At 42.6% G+C, this 14,120-nt stretch overlaps 1 long non-coding RNA gene across 1 annotated transcript; it reads left to right on the plus strand.

The window, feature by feature from the left end:
• LOC130515904 (uncharacterized) lies at positions 1-2,773 on the plus strand. The gene is made up of 2 exons (XR_008947295.1): positions 1-127; positions 336-2,773. It is a non-coding gene; the product is annotated as an uncharacterized LOC130515904 (long non-coding RNA).
• Positions 2,774-14,120: the final 11,347 nt, after the last annotated feature.

Raw genomic sequence — 14,120 nt, forward strand, 5'->3', positions numbered from 1 at the left:
ATATTTTTCAAGACTGGAATTGTTCTTCATTTTTAGAGATCTCTGTGATTGGCAGGGACGAGCATTTTTGGGGAGTTGGCCAGGCCCCCTTTGGCCAGCCCATAACAATGGATGTGATGACAGAAAAGTATACTCAAACTCTCTTAAACGACTGTTGTTTTACATGATTATGAGTGTATTTACGGTTTTCACTTCAACATTTTACTTAAGATGAATTGACACATGCCAAATAATATTTGAAAAGTGATGAGAACTAATATTTTGAACTGTAGTTACATGAATGGTAGTTTTTGGTGGTGTTTGATGTTAAAATGTTTCTTTTTCTGCCATAACAGTTGTGCCACTGGACACTGAACCCAAATATACCTATAATGTGTTCAGGGAACCCACAAAGGTTGAGGTACACCTTTCAGAGAAATGTCTATTATTGTTCACATCAACTAGTTGTTGGGTTAAATACTGGCTTTCTCCTTCATAAGCAATATTCCAGATGACGAACCCAATGCTGTAGCTATAGTGTGAGTACATTTTTTGTAGATATTTCACTTCTTTACTGAAGCCGATTAACATTTTCTAACTGTGTAAAGGAGATGTAAACATTCCCACCATGCATTGTGACAAGTCTAAGGTCAAATGGAAACATGCACTGACTGGAGTGATTTACAAAAATGCCTTCTGATATTACAATAAAAATGGAGCTTATTTCATTGTTTTAATAAGCTTATTTAAAACCCACTGACTATGTTTTCATGAGTCATGATTTGTTTTTGGTTGTCATGTTTACCACAATGCTCTTTTAACAAGAAACTGTAAATGCTAATTTGGAATTAGAATTATGCTGAAGTTTTATTGCATTCTGTCCTGACTTGGAATACAGATATCCAACATAAGACCTAAACATATTAATTAATTAACTGAGAACAGGTTACTCTCCAGGATAAAGTGTTAAGATTATCTTTGTTTCGTCTTATCACAGCTCTTTGGTTACAACAGTGGACAAGGACAGCAGCCTCTTTAATGATACTAATTTCTTCCTCACTTTCCACAAGCCCGTGTTGGTCTCCCAAGGATACACATAGCACATTACAAATGGTGAAATGGTGACAGATGGACAATCTCCCTCTCATGCCTACTTTCTGTGTTTGTGTCACAGGCAGCTGGTGAAGCAAAGCATCATTATCCGCTAAGTGACTTCTGTGAGCCGTCAGTTTTCTCTTTTGACTGTGAGACAGAAGGAAAACATGGGCAGTAAAGGGGCCAGGGAAGTAAAACCCTTGCTGTTGTCTTCAGGCTTCTGTCACGAAGTGGCAATGAATTAAATTTATTGGAATTCTTCTATCTTAAGCCTCACAATAGGACATTATAGCTCAGTAGTTATTTATTTCCTCGATTACATTTTTGGTCATTTATATACATAAAACATTTTTGACTTACCGGTAATCAGAAGGACAGTGTGTTCACATATAGCTACCATAATGAATAGGATCCATCATCCTCTCTAACTGTGAGAGCCCAAGGAAATGTCTGCCATTATCAGTAATGGTGGAGTGCCCCACGCTAATGGTCACTTATCTTGACTGTAGGTCTGTGACTACTGGAAGGGGATTCCAATGGCAACCAGTGAAAGATAATTCTGTCACACATGCCACGGCTAAGATTAAATGCTGCTGTATTTGTGAATGAGCATATCGAGGACTGGCTGTAAGCAAAAACCCCAAAAGCATCTACTCAGAATTCAAAGGAAGAATGGAGGGCACAAAGAATCTGTGACAAAAATACTGCACATGGTGAGATAGGCTGTAGCCAGGCAACAACACAAGAAAGGTCATAAACCTCCTCAGCAGGGCTCTGGAAAAAAAGGTCCAGTGGTAATTTGTCAGTGGCACCTATTTAGATGTTGTTTATTCCTAAATTATCTATTATACTCATCATCTAATGCTAATCAATCAATCAATCAATCAATCTTTATTTATATAGTGTCTGTTACAATCAAAATTGTTTCTAGGTGTTTTACAGAATCCCAGGGCCTGACCCCCAACAAGCAACAGTGGCAAGGAAAAACTCCCCTTTAACAGGAAGAAACCTTGAGCAGGACCAGGCTCATGTAGGGGGACCCTAATTAAGCTTTTTCAAAGAGGTAGGTTTTAAACCTAATTTTAAAAGTAGAGATGGAGTCAGCCTCCCGTACCTGGACGGGGAGCTGGTTCCACAGCAGGAGTGGGGGCTTCTTTCAAGAGCTTCTTTCAGAGCTTCTTTCAACATTTGAAGTTCCTACTAAGTGAATGATTTAAAAACTAAAAAAGTTTTTTTTTTTACGGTAATATATTCTCCTTCCCCAACAGCTATTTGATTAAAAAATATATTTTAATTAAAAACATTTTTAATTAGTAAGTTCAAGTGGGGGGCGGCACGGTGGTGTGGTGGTTAGCACTGTTGCCTCACAGCAAGAAGGCCCCGGGTTCGATCCCCGGTTGGGACTGATTGGGGACTTTCTGTGTGGAGTTTGCATGTTCTCCCTGTGCCTGCGTGGGTTCTCTCCGGGTACTCCGGCTTCCTCCCACAGTCCAAAGACATGCATGATTGGGGCTTAGGCTAATTGGAAACTCTAAATTGCCCGTAGGTGTGAGTGTGAGAGTGAATGGTTGTGTGTCTGTATGTGTTAGCCCTGCGATTGACTGGCGACCAATCCAGGGTGTACCCTGCCTCCGCCCATTGAGCTGGGATAGGCTCCAGCCCCCCCGCGACCCTCAGTGGAGGAACAAGCGGTAGAAAATGAGTAAGTGAGTGAGAGAGTGAGAAGTTCAAGTGGTGGTAGTTCAGTCTGTTGGGGACTGGCTGAAGCGAAGGACCAGGCTCATATAGGGGGACCCTCCTGCTGAGGGCCGGCTGGGTAGAGAGAGAGGAGAAGGGGGAGGACAGGTAGAGGAGAGAATAGGTAGAACTAAAGCAGTTAAACAACAGTGAGGCCAATTACTTTAAATTGGCTCATTTGAGATATTTAAAATTTTGCATCATTAAACTGAAAAGCAAGAAAAATAAACAGAGGATGAATATACTTTTATTCACCTGTGCTGATGTTTAACCAATCAACATAGAATACAGACAGAGATCTTTAGTACTTCAGGCCTCATTCTGATGGTTTTAGACTGCATTAAAGTGGAACCTTAAATTAGGCCACTAAAATGGCATTTCAGCAGCAGATATTGTTTCCTGGTCCTGAAATAGGAGCACATAAGGAAGAGGGGACTTTCTGTCTTAAACTGGGTTCTTTTCTGATTTACCGAAAGACTTGAATTACATGCTGTAGCAGCTTTCATGCAGCTTCACCATGTGCCCTAATCCTAATAAAGTTTTATGACAATAACTAAATATAATAATTTTAAATACAACTTTAAATATCATGGTTTGTCTTTTGGTTCCCTGTCTACAATAGCTTATCTGAACATGAGCTTGTTAATATATTGTATTGTAGCTGTAACTTTAGGAGCGATGCCATTAGAAGCTTTAAAACCCAACTGTTACAGGAAAGCAGGATTAAATCAGGAGTATAGTAAATGGATGGATTCAACTGAACCAAAACCCCAGCATTACCCCAGAGATGGAAAAAATTTAGAATCAGCAATGAACTTCAGCCCCTCTATCTGCTGTGATGTACATTTACCCTCCTCCTGTTCCTCCACTGCCTGCCTGGAGAGACTTTTTCTCTGCTGCATTTCTGTCAGGCAGAGAGTGCACTTTTTTTCTTCCTAATTGATTACAGGCTTTTTAATTATTTAATCTCAATGAACGTCAAAAAAGTGACATTATTATGGCTGACATCCCAGCCTACACAGTCTTGATGGCTATGTCGTGTTCAGGTCCTGAGCACCGAATGACTCTAGGTTAGCATATTTACTCCAGGCTCACTGACCACATTTCAAGATAATTGATCAATTCATTATTAAGTAATTCATTTAAGATAATTTCAAGCCTGTGCTGTGGGAAAGATATCCTTGTCTGTTTGTATTGAATTTGTTCTATTATTAAAAAACTGACTAAATGGAAATCTAAAATAACCATATGTGTCTGAGCATCAGAGGCATAAGTGGTTTCACCTCAAGACAGATAAACTTTCATTTCAGTTGAAAGGTTAAGTGGCTGGAATTAAAGATCAGGATATAATCTAGTGAGAGCAAGCAGCCATGACAATCTGTAGTAGATCAATCTTCTCTGGAAGTAGCACGTGTGTGTGTGTGTGTGTGTGTGTTTGTCTGTGTGTGTGTGTGTGTGTGAGAGAGAGAGGGAGAGAGAAGGGGGGTTTCTTGTATTTGCTACATATTGAGTACCAAAATACTCATTCCACAATCTAAGGCGGGACTTTTTTTGTGATAGGGGAACATTTTAGCTGGTTCTCCCATCATCCAAGGACTGTTTGAGCATTAAGATTTGGTTTCAACGTTGTAGTTAGAACTGGTCTTACAATAGGGTACATTTGATTTTAATGTTTAGTGTTTGGGTAATGATCTGGATAATGCATTATGTCTCTAAAAGGAGTCAAAAAGAAGTACAAAGTGTGTGTGTGTGTGTGTGTGTGGTGTGTGTGTGTGTGTGTGTGTGTGTGTGTGTGTGTGTGTGTGTGTGTGTGTGTGTGTGTGCCAGTTCCTGGGGAGTGCAATGAAACCACAAGAGGAATGGGAATTTCTTATTTTACAATATTGTTGCAAATCATTTTTACCAGTCTTGAAAAAAAACCCAACATAAAACACCCACTTCAGTTATAATGAAATAAAAAGAATGAGAACAATTTCTCAGAATTCCCGTGATAGCCAGCCTCACCACTCTCAGTGAATAATAATGCAGCAGAGACACCAGGGAGTTCACACTCATTTAAATTCCACCCTTAATGCCTGTATTAGGCCTCCAGCTCTCGGAACTGCTGCACTGCGAGCCCTTTATAGCTGTAGGTCAGCCTGCAGAGGTCAACAACCTGGAATGAGATGGACACCCCAGAGTGACAGCAGGGGCACGCCCGGACCACTCACCCACCAAGTTCATTAGTTTAACATCAGGTGACATCTGTTTAATGTGGTCTTTTAATATAGCATAGCTAATCAGAGTGTTCCCTAGGGAAATCATCCTGTGGGGATTGTGACACCATCAAAAAACTGCTTCTATGCCATCCAAGGGGCCAATCCATCAGTGTTAGGCTTTAGGAGAGTGCAGAAGATACAGGTCTGGTAAATTAAAGCACATAATCACTTCACTGAGGCCATTTCTTAATGCTCCAAATGAGCAACAAATTTCATCCCTTCTGTATTCATCTTTAGTTAAACTACCACAGAAAATACCTTGTTTTCCATTAGAATTTTAATTGTATCAAAGCTGCAGATCCAAATTTGGTCCCAGATTGAAGACAAAAGTAACATATAGGTTTGAGTTTTGTTTGAAACCATCATCACGCGGAGAGGAGAGGAGAGGAAGAGGAGAGGAGAGGAAGAGGAGAGGAGAGTAGGGAGGAGAGGAGAGGAGAGGATAAGGAGAAATTCAAAGAAGGAGAAGGACTTCGAGAAGCCTTCTCCTTCTCCTTCTCTGCCTTCTCTTCTCTTAGGAGCTCTTCTCTTCTCTTCTCTCTCTCTTCTCTTCTCTTCTCTTGCTTCCCACGAGCACAGAAAAACACACACAAAAATACACGATACAATGGGTCAGCGGGGCCGGAGGTCGTCATGCAGCTCCGAAGGCGGCGATACCTGTAAATAAATAGAGAGGGGAGGGGGGGAAGCAGAAAAACTACACAGGAATCATCATAACTAGTCTGCTTAAAGAGAAGGAGGAAAGGAGAGGAGAGGAGAGGAAACCATGACCCAGTGGGGTGACAGAGGCCTGTCAGGTGATCATGTTTCCGGACCCCGGCAGCCTTGGCCTATAACAGCATAACCAAGATGTGACCTAACGATTAGACGACCCCCTAGGTATGATCATTTGTCTGTCTATGATAGTAACTGGAACTACTGAATTAGTAACAATAAGCTTTTTCAAAGAGGTAGGTTTTGAGTCTGATCTTAAAAGTAGCGATGGAGTCAGCCTCCCGTACCCGGACAGGGAGCTGGCCAACATCCTCCTCTCACCCACCTCATCAATGGAGTCCAGAGAACAGTCCAGGACTGAGGCAGCCCGTTTGACCAGCTTGTTGAGTCTCTTCCTGTCCCTCTCTGAGCTTCCACAGCTCCAGCAGACCACAGCGTAGAAGATCACCGATGCCACCACAGAGTCATAAAAAGTCCTAAGCAGTGACCTGCACACTCCAAAGGACCTCAGTCTCCTCAACAGATGAAGACGACTCTGGCCCTTCTTGTACAGGGCGTCTGTGTTGAGTCCAGTCCAGTTTATTGTTGAGATGAACACCCAGGTATTTGTACTCCTCTACAATCTCAATGTCCAAACCCTGGATGTTCACGGGTGCAGAGTGAGACGCCTTCCTACTGAAGTCTATCACCACCTCCTTTGTCTTGCTGGTGTTGATGCGCAGATGGTTCAGTTCACACCAGGTGACAAAGTTGGTGATGACCTCCCTGTATTCCAGTTCGTTCCCCTCAGACACACGTCCAACGATGGCTGTATCGTCGGAGAACTTCTGGAGGTGGCAGCTGTCCGAGTTGTGGCTGAAGTCCAGTGTGTAAAGAGTGAAGAGGAAGGGAGAGAGAACTGTACCCTGCAGGACCCCCGTGCTGCAGACTACCACCTTGGACTCACAGTCGCGGAGCCTCACGTACTGTAGTCTGTTGGTGAGGTAGTCGGTGGTCCAGGCAGCCAGGTGACAGTCGACTCCGGCTCCCTCCATCTTCCCTCTCAGCAATAATGGCTGGATTGTGTTGAAGGCACTGGAGAAGTCAAAGAACATGACTCTCACAGTGCTCCCGGTGCTCTCAAGGTGTGAGAGTGACCGGTTCAGCAGGTAGATGACAGCGTCATCCACACCAATGCCCGGTTGATAAGCAAACTGTAGAGGGTCCATCTTGCTGTCCACCAGCTGCCGGAGGTGGGTGAGAACAATCCTCTCCATGGTCTTCATCAGGTGAGAGGTTAAAGCCACTGGCCTGAAGTGGTTGGGCTCCCTGGCGTGCGCAGTCTTAGGAACCGGAACCAACATGATGTTTTCCACAGTAGTGGAACTCTCTCCAGACTGAGGCTCAGGTTGAAGATGTGCAGGAGTACTCCACAGAGCTGATCTGCACAGTCCTTGCGTAGTCTGGAGTTGATGCCATCAGGGCCAGTAGCTTTCCTTGTCTTGGTCCTCCTCAGCTCCTTCCTCACCTGATCAGCTGTAATGGAGAGGCGAGGTGTGACTCCTGGTGGGTGAGGACGGGGGTTGGACTGTGAGGGTCGATCTGGCAGGGGGTGGAGGGAGGTGGCGTGGTGTGAGGAGAGAGCTGTCAGGTGTTACGGGGGGAGAGGGGGGATGGTGATGTGACTGCACAGTCAGGTCTGGGCTTTGGTGAGTGGGAGAGGCAGGGGCAGCACAGTCTAGTCTCTCTGTGAGGAATCTAGGAGTAACTTTTGATCAAAATCTCTCCTTCAACTCACACATTAAATTAGTCTCTAGAAGTGCCTTTTTTCACCTGAGGAAGATCACAAAGATTAGGAAGCTACTGACGCGGCATGATACTGAAAAGTTAATTCATGCATTTGTTACTTCCAGGCTGGACTATTGTAATTCTTTATTATCAGGGTGTCCAAACAACTCTTTAAGAAGCCTCCAGTTGATCCAAAATGCTGCAGCCAGAGTTCTGACAGGTATTGACAAAAGAGATCACATAACTCCTGTAATGGCGTCGCTTCATTGGCTGCCCGTTAAATTTAGAATAATTTTTAAAACCCTTCTTTTGACCTACAAGGTCCTCAGAGACCTAGCTCCATCCTACCTGGAGGAGCTAGTGATATCTTATCAGCCCAATAGACCGCTCCGCTCTCAGAATGCTGGTCTACTTGTGGTTCCCAGAGTTTCTAGGAGTAGAATGGGGGGCCGAGCATTTAGCTACCAGGCCCCCCTGCTATGGAACCAGCTTCCTGTCCAGGTACGGGAGGCTGGTTCCATCGCTACATTTAAGATTAGACTTAAAACCTTCCTCTTTGAAAAAGCTTATTGTTGTTAATTCTGTAGTTCCAGTTACTATCATAGATAGACAAATTATCATACTTAGGGGGTCGTCTAATCGTTAGGTCACATCTTCGCTATGCTGTTATAGGCCAAGGCCGCCGGGGTCCGGAAACATGATCACCTGACAGGCCTCTGTCACCCCACTGGGTCATGGTTTCCTCTCCTCTCCTTTCCTCTCCTTTCCTCCTCCTCCTCAAGCAGACTAGTTATGATGATTCCTGTGTAGTTTTTCTGCTTCCCCCCCTCCCCTCTCTATTCATTTACAGGTATCGCCGTCTTCGGAGCTGCATGATGACCTCCGGCCCCGCTGACCCATTGTATAGTGTATTTTTGTGTGTGTTTCTGTGCTCTTTGCCTCTCCTCTCCTCTCCTCTCCTCTCCTCTCCTCTCCTCTCCTCTCCTCTCCTCTCCTCTCCTCTCCTCTCCTCTCCTCTCCTCTCCTCTCCTCTCCTCTCCTCTCCTCTTCTCTCTCTTCTCTCTCTTCTCTTCTCTCTCTTCTCTCTTCTCTCTCTTCTCTTCTCTCTTCTCTTCTCTTCTCTTCTCTTCTCTTCTCTTCTCTTCTCTTCTCTCCTCTCTCTCCTCTCTCCTCTCCTCTCCTCTCTCCTCTCCTCTCCTCTCCTCTCCCCTTCTCCTCTCCTCTCCTCTCCTTCTCCCTCTCCTCTCCTTTCCTTCTCCTCTTTACCCAGCCGGCCATCAGCAGGAGGGTCCCCTACATGAGCCTGGTCCTGCTCAAGGTTTCTTCCTGTTAAAGGGGAGTTTTTCCTTGCCACTTTTGCTTTTCTGGGGCCCTGGGTTTCTGGAAAGCACCTTGAAATAATTTTGATTGTATAAGATGCTATATAAATAAAGATTGATTTGATTTGATTTGATTTGATTTGATTTGATTTGATGTAAATATCTGTATTGTGAACTTAACCGATATGCTAAAAATGTGAATACATATTTTCTAGAGACTAATATTATTTAAAATGTGAAACAAATCTACAGCTGCAAGCAATAAAAAACTACGGCAAGAAATTGTCATTTTTGCTTTCTTTCATATAGTGTCTGCAAATAATCATGATTTTCCAGACCTTTTTTCTATAAATCCTGGGCCTGACCTCCAAGCAAGTAGGAAATGAGAGTGTTGCCATGTTTTATACACTTGGAAAGAGTAGAATTAGGAAACCACCGTAAGTCTGTAATTTTAAGCTACAAAAATGGGCCACAGCATGTGACCAAAGACAGTGATCATTTCTATGAGCTGCAGAAATTTACACAGATTCCTTCATGTTTGTTGGAAATCATTTTACATAATCACCCTGGGATGCGTTCCATACTCATGATTGAATGCTGGTGATGGTTTATTTTTCCTTTCTGCTTGTATAAACTGATCAATCAGCAACTGTAATTTCCACACACTCTGACTGGAACATCATACCCCTGCTGCAATCAACCCGATCTATATTCAATACAATTTTCAGTCATTTGTTATTTAGTCATTTATTTATTTATTTAGTCATTTTGATAATGTCACATTATAAATGTGCTTACATGTCAACATTGATCTCCACAGCACCCAATAGTTTTGGGAGAAAGCTCTGTATGCACATTGGAATTTGTAGCTGGGAAAGAATGAAACCACATCTGCACAACTTTGGTCGAGGAATATGCTGCTGTGCCAAGTTGGCTTCACCACAAACAACCATGAATATCCTCTGAAGCATCTCTGTGGCTAATTACAGTCAGCTCATGTTTCAGACACAGTTTATGTCTATGGGAAATTAGACATTCAATGTTAGTCTAATCTTTTTTAAATGAATAAAGTTATTTTGAGAACTCAAGTGCTATTTTTCCTGCTTTTTACAGGCATAGATTTAGCTTTGCAATGACATTTTTGTTACCCGTTGTGATACAAATCAACATGTGTTGTAGGCATGAGGTTAATTTGAACAATTTATCCTTTAAAGTTGAATCATTCCTGCAAAATAAAATAACCATACATAGATACATATTCTTTCATGGATACACTTCCTAAATGTCTCTAGCATGAGGTGCACTGATATATAGAGGTCCATCTGGATACTAATGTATGTATGTTCAGTCTGTAAAAATAAACTCTTTATCTTGAGATAAATCCGAGGACTTTTTAGATGTGGACAAGAAAACCCTAACATCGAGTCTGTGTTCTACTGTTCTAGCCTCATGTTAAAACATAACCTGCCCACACTGAAATGTCTAAGCTTGTCAGTATGTACATCTGTTGGTATGTTCATACCTTTAAAACTCTTGTTTCCAGTGTGTTTACACTGTAGGTGCTTATCCTTGCCTTGAGCTCAACCTGGGGCAGAGTCTTTTTGCTTCGATGACTGAAATGAGCTTTCAAGCTTTCATGTCTTGGAGAGCCACTTAAAGAATCATGAAGCTGACTGTAGACGCTGCAGACATTAAGGTGTGATGCTTCCAAACCTGGAAGATGCTGCATATCTTCCAAATCTCTTAGATTTTGAGTAAAGCAATATATTCAATTCATTTATTTGTTAATGTGGGGGAAGCATGTGACCAAAGACAGTGATCATTTCTATGAACTGCAGAAATTTACACAGATTCCTTCGTGTTTGTTGGAATAAATCATTTTACATAATCACCCTGGGATGTGTTCCATACACATAATGGAATGCTGGTGATGGTTTATTTTTCCTTTCTGCTTGTATAAACTGATCAAGCAGCATCTGTAATTGACTATATAAATAAAGATTGATTGAATGATTGATTGATAATTAATTAATGATAATTTCATCATGTAACTTTGATGGGTAGAGCTCCCCCTCCCTCCTCTGCCTGTTCAGATGTCAATCAATCAATCTTTATTTATGTAGTGTCTTTTACAACCAAAATTGTTTCTAGGCGCTTTACAGAATCCCAGGGTCTGACCCCAAACAAGCAACAGTGGCAAGAAAAACTCCCCTTGAGCAGGACCAAACTCATGTGGGGGGACCCTCCTGCTGATGGCCTGCTGGGTAGAGAGAGAGGAGAGGAGAGGAGAGAGAGGAGAGGAGAGGAGAGGAGAGGAGAGGAGAGGAGAGGAGAGGAGGAGAGGAGAGGAGAGGAGAGGAGGGGAGGGGAGGGGAGAGGAGAGGAGACCATTTCCAGTGGGGTGACAGAGGCCTGTCAGGTGATCATCTTTCCGGACCCCAGCAGCCTTGGCCTATAGCAGCATAGCTAAAATGTTAACCTAATAATTGGACGACCCCCTAAATATGATAATTTGTCTGTCTATGATAGTAACTGGAACTACAGAATTAGTAACAATAAGCTTTTTCAAAGAGGTAGGTTTTAAGCCTAATCTTAAACGTAGCGATGGAGTCAGCCTCCCATACCTGGACAGGGTTCCACAGCAGGGGGGGCCTGGTAGCTAAATGCTCGGCCCCCCATTCTACCCCTAGAAACTCTGGGGACCACAAGTCGACCAGCAATGGACCAGGGATGTGCTCCCTAATCAGTGGTTCCCGACAGGTGAGGCTGGATCACTTCCTGGTTGTGGTTAAATATTCCCAGATGTGCCTGTTTTTGCTACTGAGCAGTGCTCGGATGTCTATTCCTCCTCTCCTGGAGGTCTCCCTCAAACAGTCACCTTGTGCTGTAAACATCTCTTTAGTAGAGAGAGAGAATTGGTTTTTTTGTAATGAAATGGTTAAATTATTTCTGTGCCTTCATGTTATATATTTAGTGTGAAATTTCTCTAAATGAGAACTGAATTGTCCAGAACTATAACTATATAAACTGTCAGTTGTGCTCTGCGACACCACGTGCTGACCTGTGACATCATAGAGCAACTCTTCAGCCGGGCTTACTGGGGTGAACATGCATTCAGAGCACAATGTGGCTGTCAACATTCATTCCCCGGCCTGACGAGAGGAGCAGCCCATATTCATCGGTGTCATCACCGAGCAGTTGTCATTAGGAATGGCTGGATGAGTTTCTATGGCCGACACCACAGTGAGTGCTTCTGTGCCAGGTCGATGTACTGTGACCTTTGAGAACACCAATTCCCAGGACCACCAACTGTGTCCTCGCTCACTTTCACTTCAGCTCTACCTCACTGGGAAAAATGTCATTTTGAATTCCATCTGTTATCCTTCAGGGAAATGAGGATCTGGGTACATACATATACAATTGTATTTTACTTTCTTTAAGATCTACATTCTACATCTACAAGAGCTCTTTCTATTTCTGATACTGGTGTAGTTTGTGTTCTATTTCTGTTGCTAAACTTTGCTCATATTTCACTGACCTGGAAGCAGAAGATTCCTCCCAAGTTGTTTACGCTCTGCTGTGTGTGATGGGATGGGAACCTAGCGAACCGTAGCAAAACATTTTTGGAATGACGCAGAGACTGTCACCGTGCTGATTCATGGGTTGACTGACATGTACTGGTGATTTCACTGTGGTACATTACCGGCTAACTTTTTAATCGCTTGTTGTGGTGTGATGTAAAAGGTCAACTGCTGTGGCCCAAGAACAACAAAGTAAAGCAGTGCAAATCACCACCTAGCAAGGAGGAGGTGGCTTGATGCCACCAATAATCCGACTACTGCAAACTGCTATGTGGAAAGAAAGTTCAGTGCATAAATTATTCCTTTGATTTATTAAACTTTGAAGCAACTCCATCCATTAACATGCCTACTTGTTTAACCATTTTTTCTTGCAAATTCAGGTTGATTCTCACTTTCCTAATGAAGTAATATCCAGTTTTTTGCAGCTGTGTTTAAGTTTGAACACATTCAGAGGAAATGTTTTCACTGCAACCAGCCAAGTTCCTGTTTTTAACATGATTTATTCAAATTCATCTTCCTCTTACTGTGTATGAAACAAACATGTACAAATGCTCAGTTCCACTTTGATCACATGACATAAAGGTTGTTGTGATCCGAATCTGACCATGATGTTAAAGAAAGCATAGATGTGGATTTTGTCCTCCTCTTTGTGTGAATCAACAGCTGCTGTCATTTGTCAGTCCAGCTACCGCTGCATTCTTTATCCTGAGAAAGCCGCATATGAGTCAACACACACCAAGCTGTACTATTATCGGGATCAGGTTAATCAGTAAATAGGTTGCCCTATAGGAGACTCCAAATACGTAATATATCTAGATCCAATCTCCGTTGGACAGTGCAATTATTAAAGATAAAAGTTGATGTTTCCTGTCCATGAACTTTTTAATGGCTCTATAATGTCTTTTTTCCAATTTTTTAAATTTTTGCTCAGTGAAATCATGTAGTTGAACAATCGATCTAATGTCAACACCCCACAGTGGAACACAAGAAAGAATGAGCCGATACAGATGAACTGTCCCTTAGGAAACCTCAGTCTGTCAGATTGAAAAGGTCAGTGTTTGGGTGCTCAAACAGATTCTCATGCCATTAGTTCAGTTGGCTGTGCAGTTGCAGGTTTTTGCAGGTGAAGTCAGCATATTTAATTTTCAGTTAGCTTAGTTAATATGGGACTGACAGTCACAGATAGCTAATTTGTCGATTACAAGAGCACATCGACGGCGAGCTAGCCTATGCGATCTGCATTTGCACTACATTTAGCTTATATTTCGCTGGTCTGGAAGCAGAAGCATCCCACTGAGTGGTTTACAAATGGTCTGCTGTAGGCAGTAGCAACCAGAAGGAACCTACTGAACCATGGGGAAGTATTACTTGAACGATGTGGAGACTACTACAATTCTACTGCCATTCCTAACACAAATGGTATTTTAAGTACTGACAGCTAAAATGTGCATTGCTGCTGTTTTGTTTTGCTGTGGTTGCTGCTTCACTGGATAACTCCTTGATGCATTTTTGTAGTGTGATATAAGTAGCCCAAGAACAGCAAAGTAAACCACTTGTGGGGGGTGATGCTTGACTCCACCAATAATCCAACTAAAATGCTTCATAGACAGAATTTCCAGTTGCATAAATTATTCTGAATTATTATTCAGTTTAGTCTGATTTAGATGCAC

This window comes from Takifugu flavidus, chromosome 19 (genome assembly GCF_003711565.1).
Source record: "Takifugu flavidus isolate HTHZ2018 chromosome 19, ASM371156v2, whole genome shotgun sequence".
Lineage (NCBI taxonomy): Eukaryota > Metazoa > Chordata > Actinopteri > Tetraodontiformes > Tetraodontidae > Takifugu > Takifugu flavidus.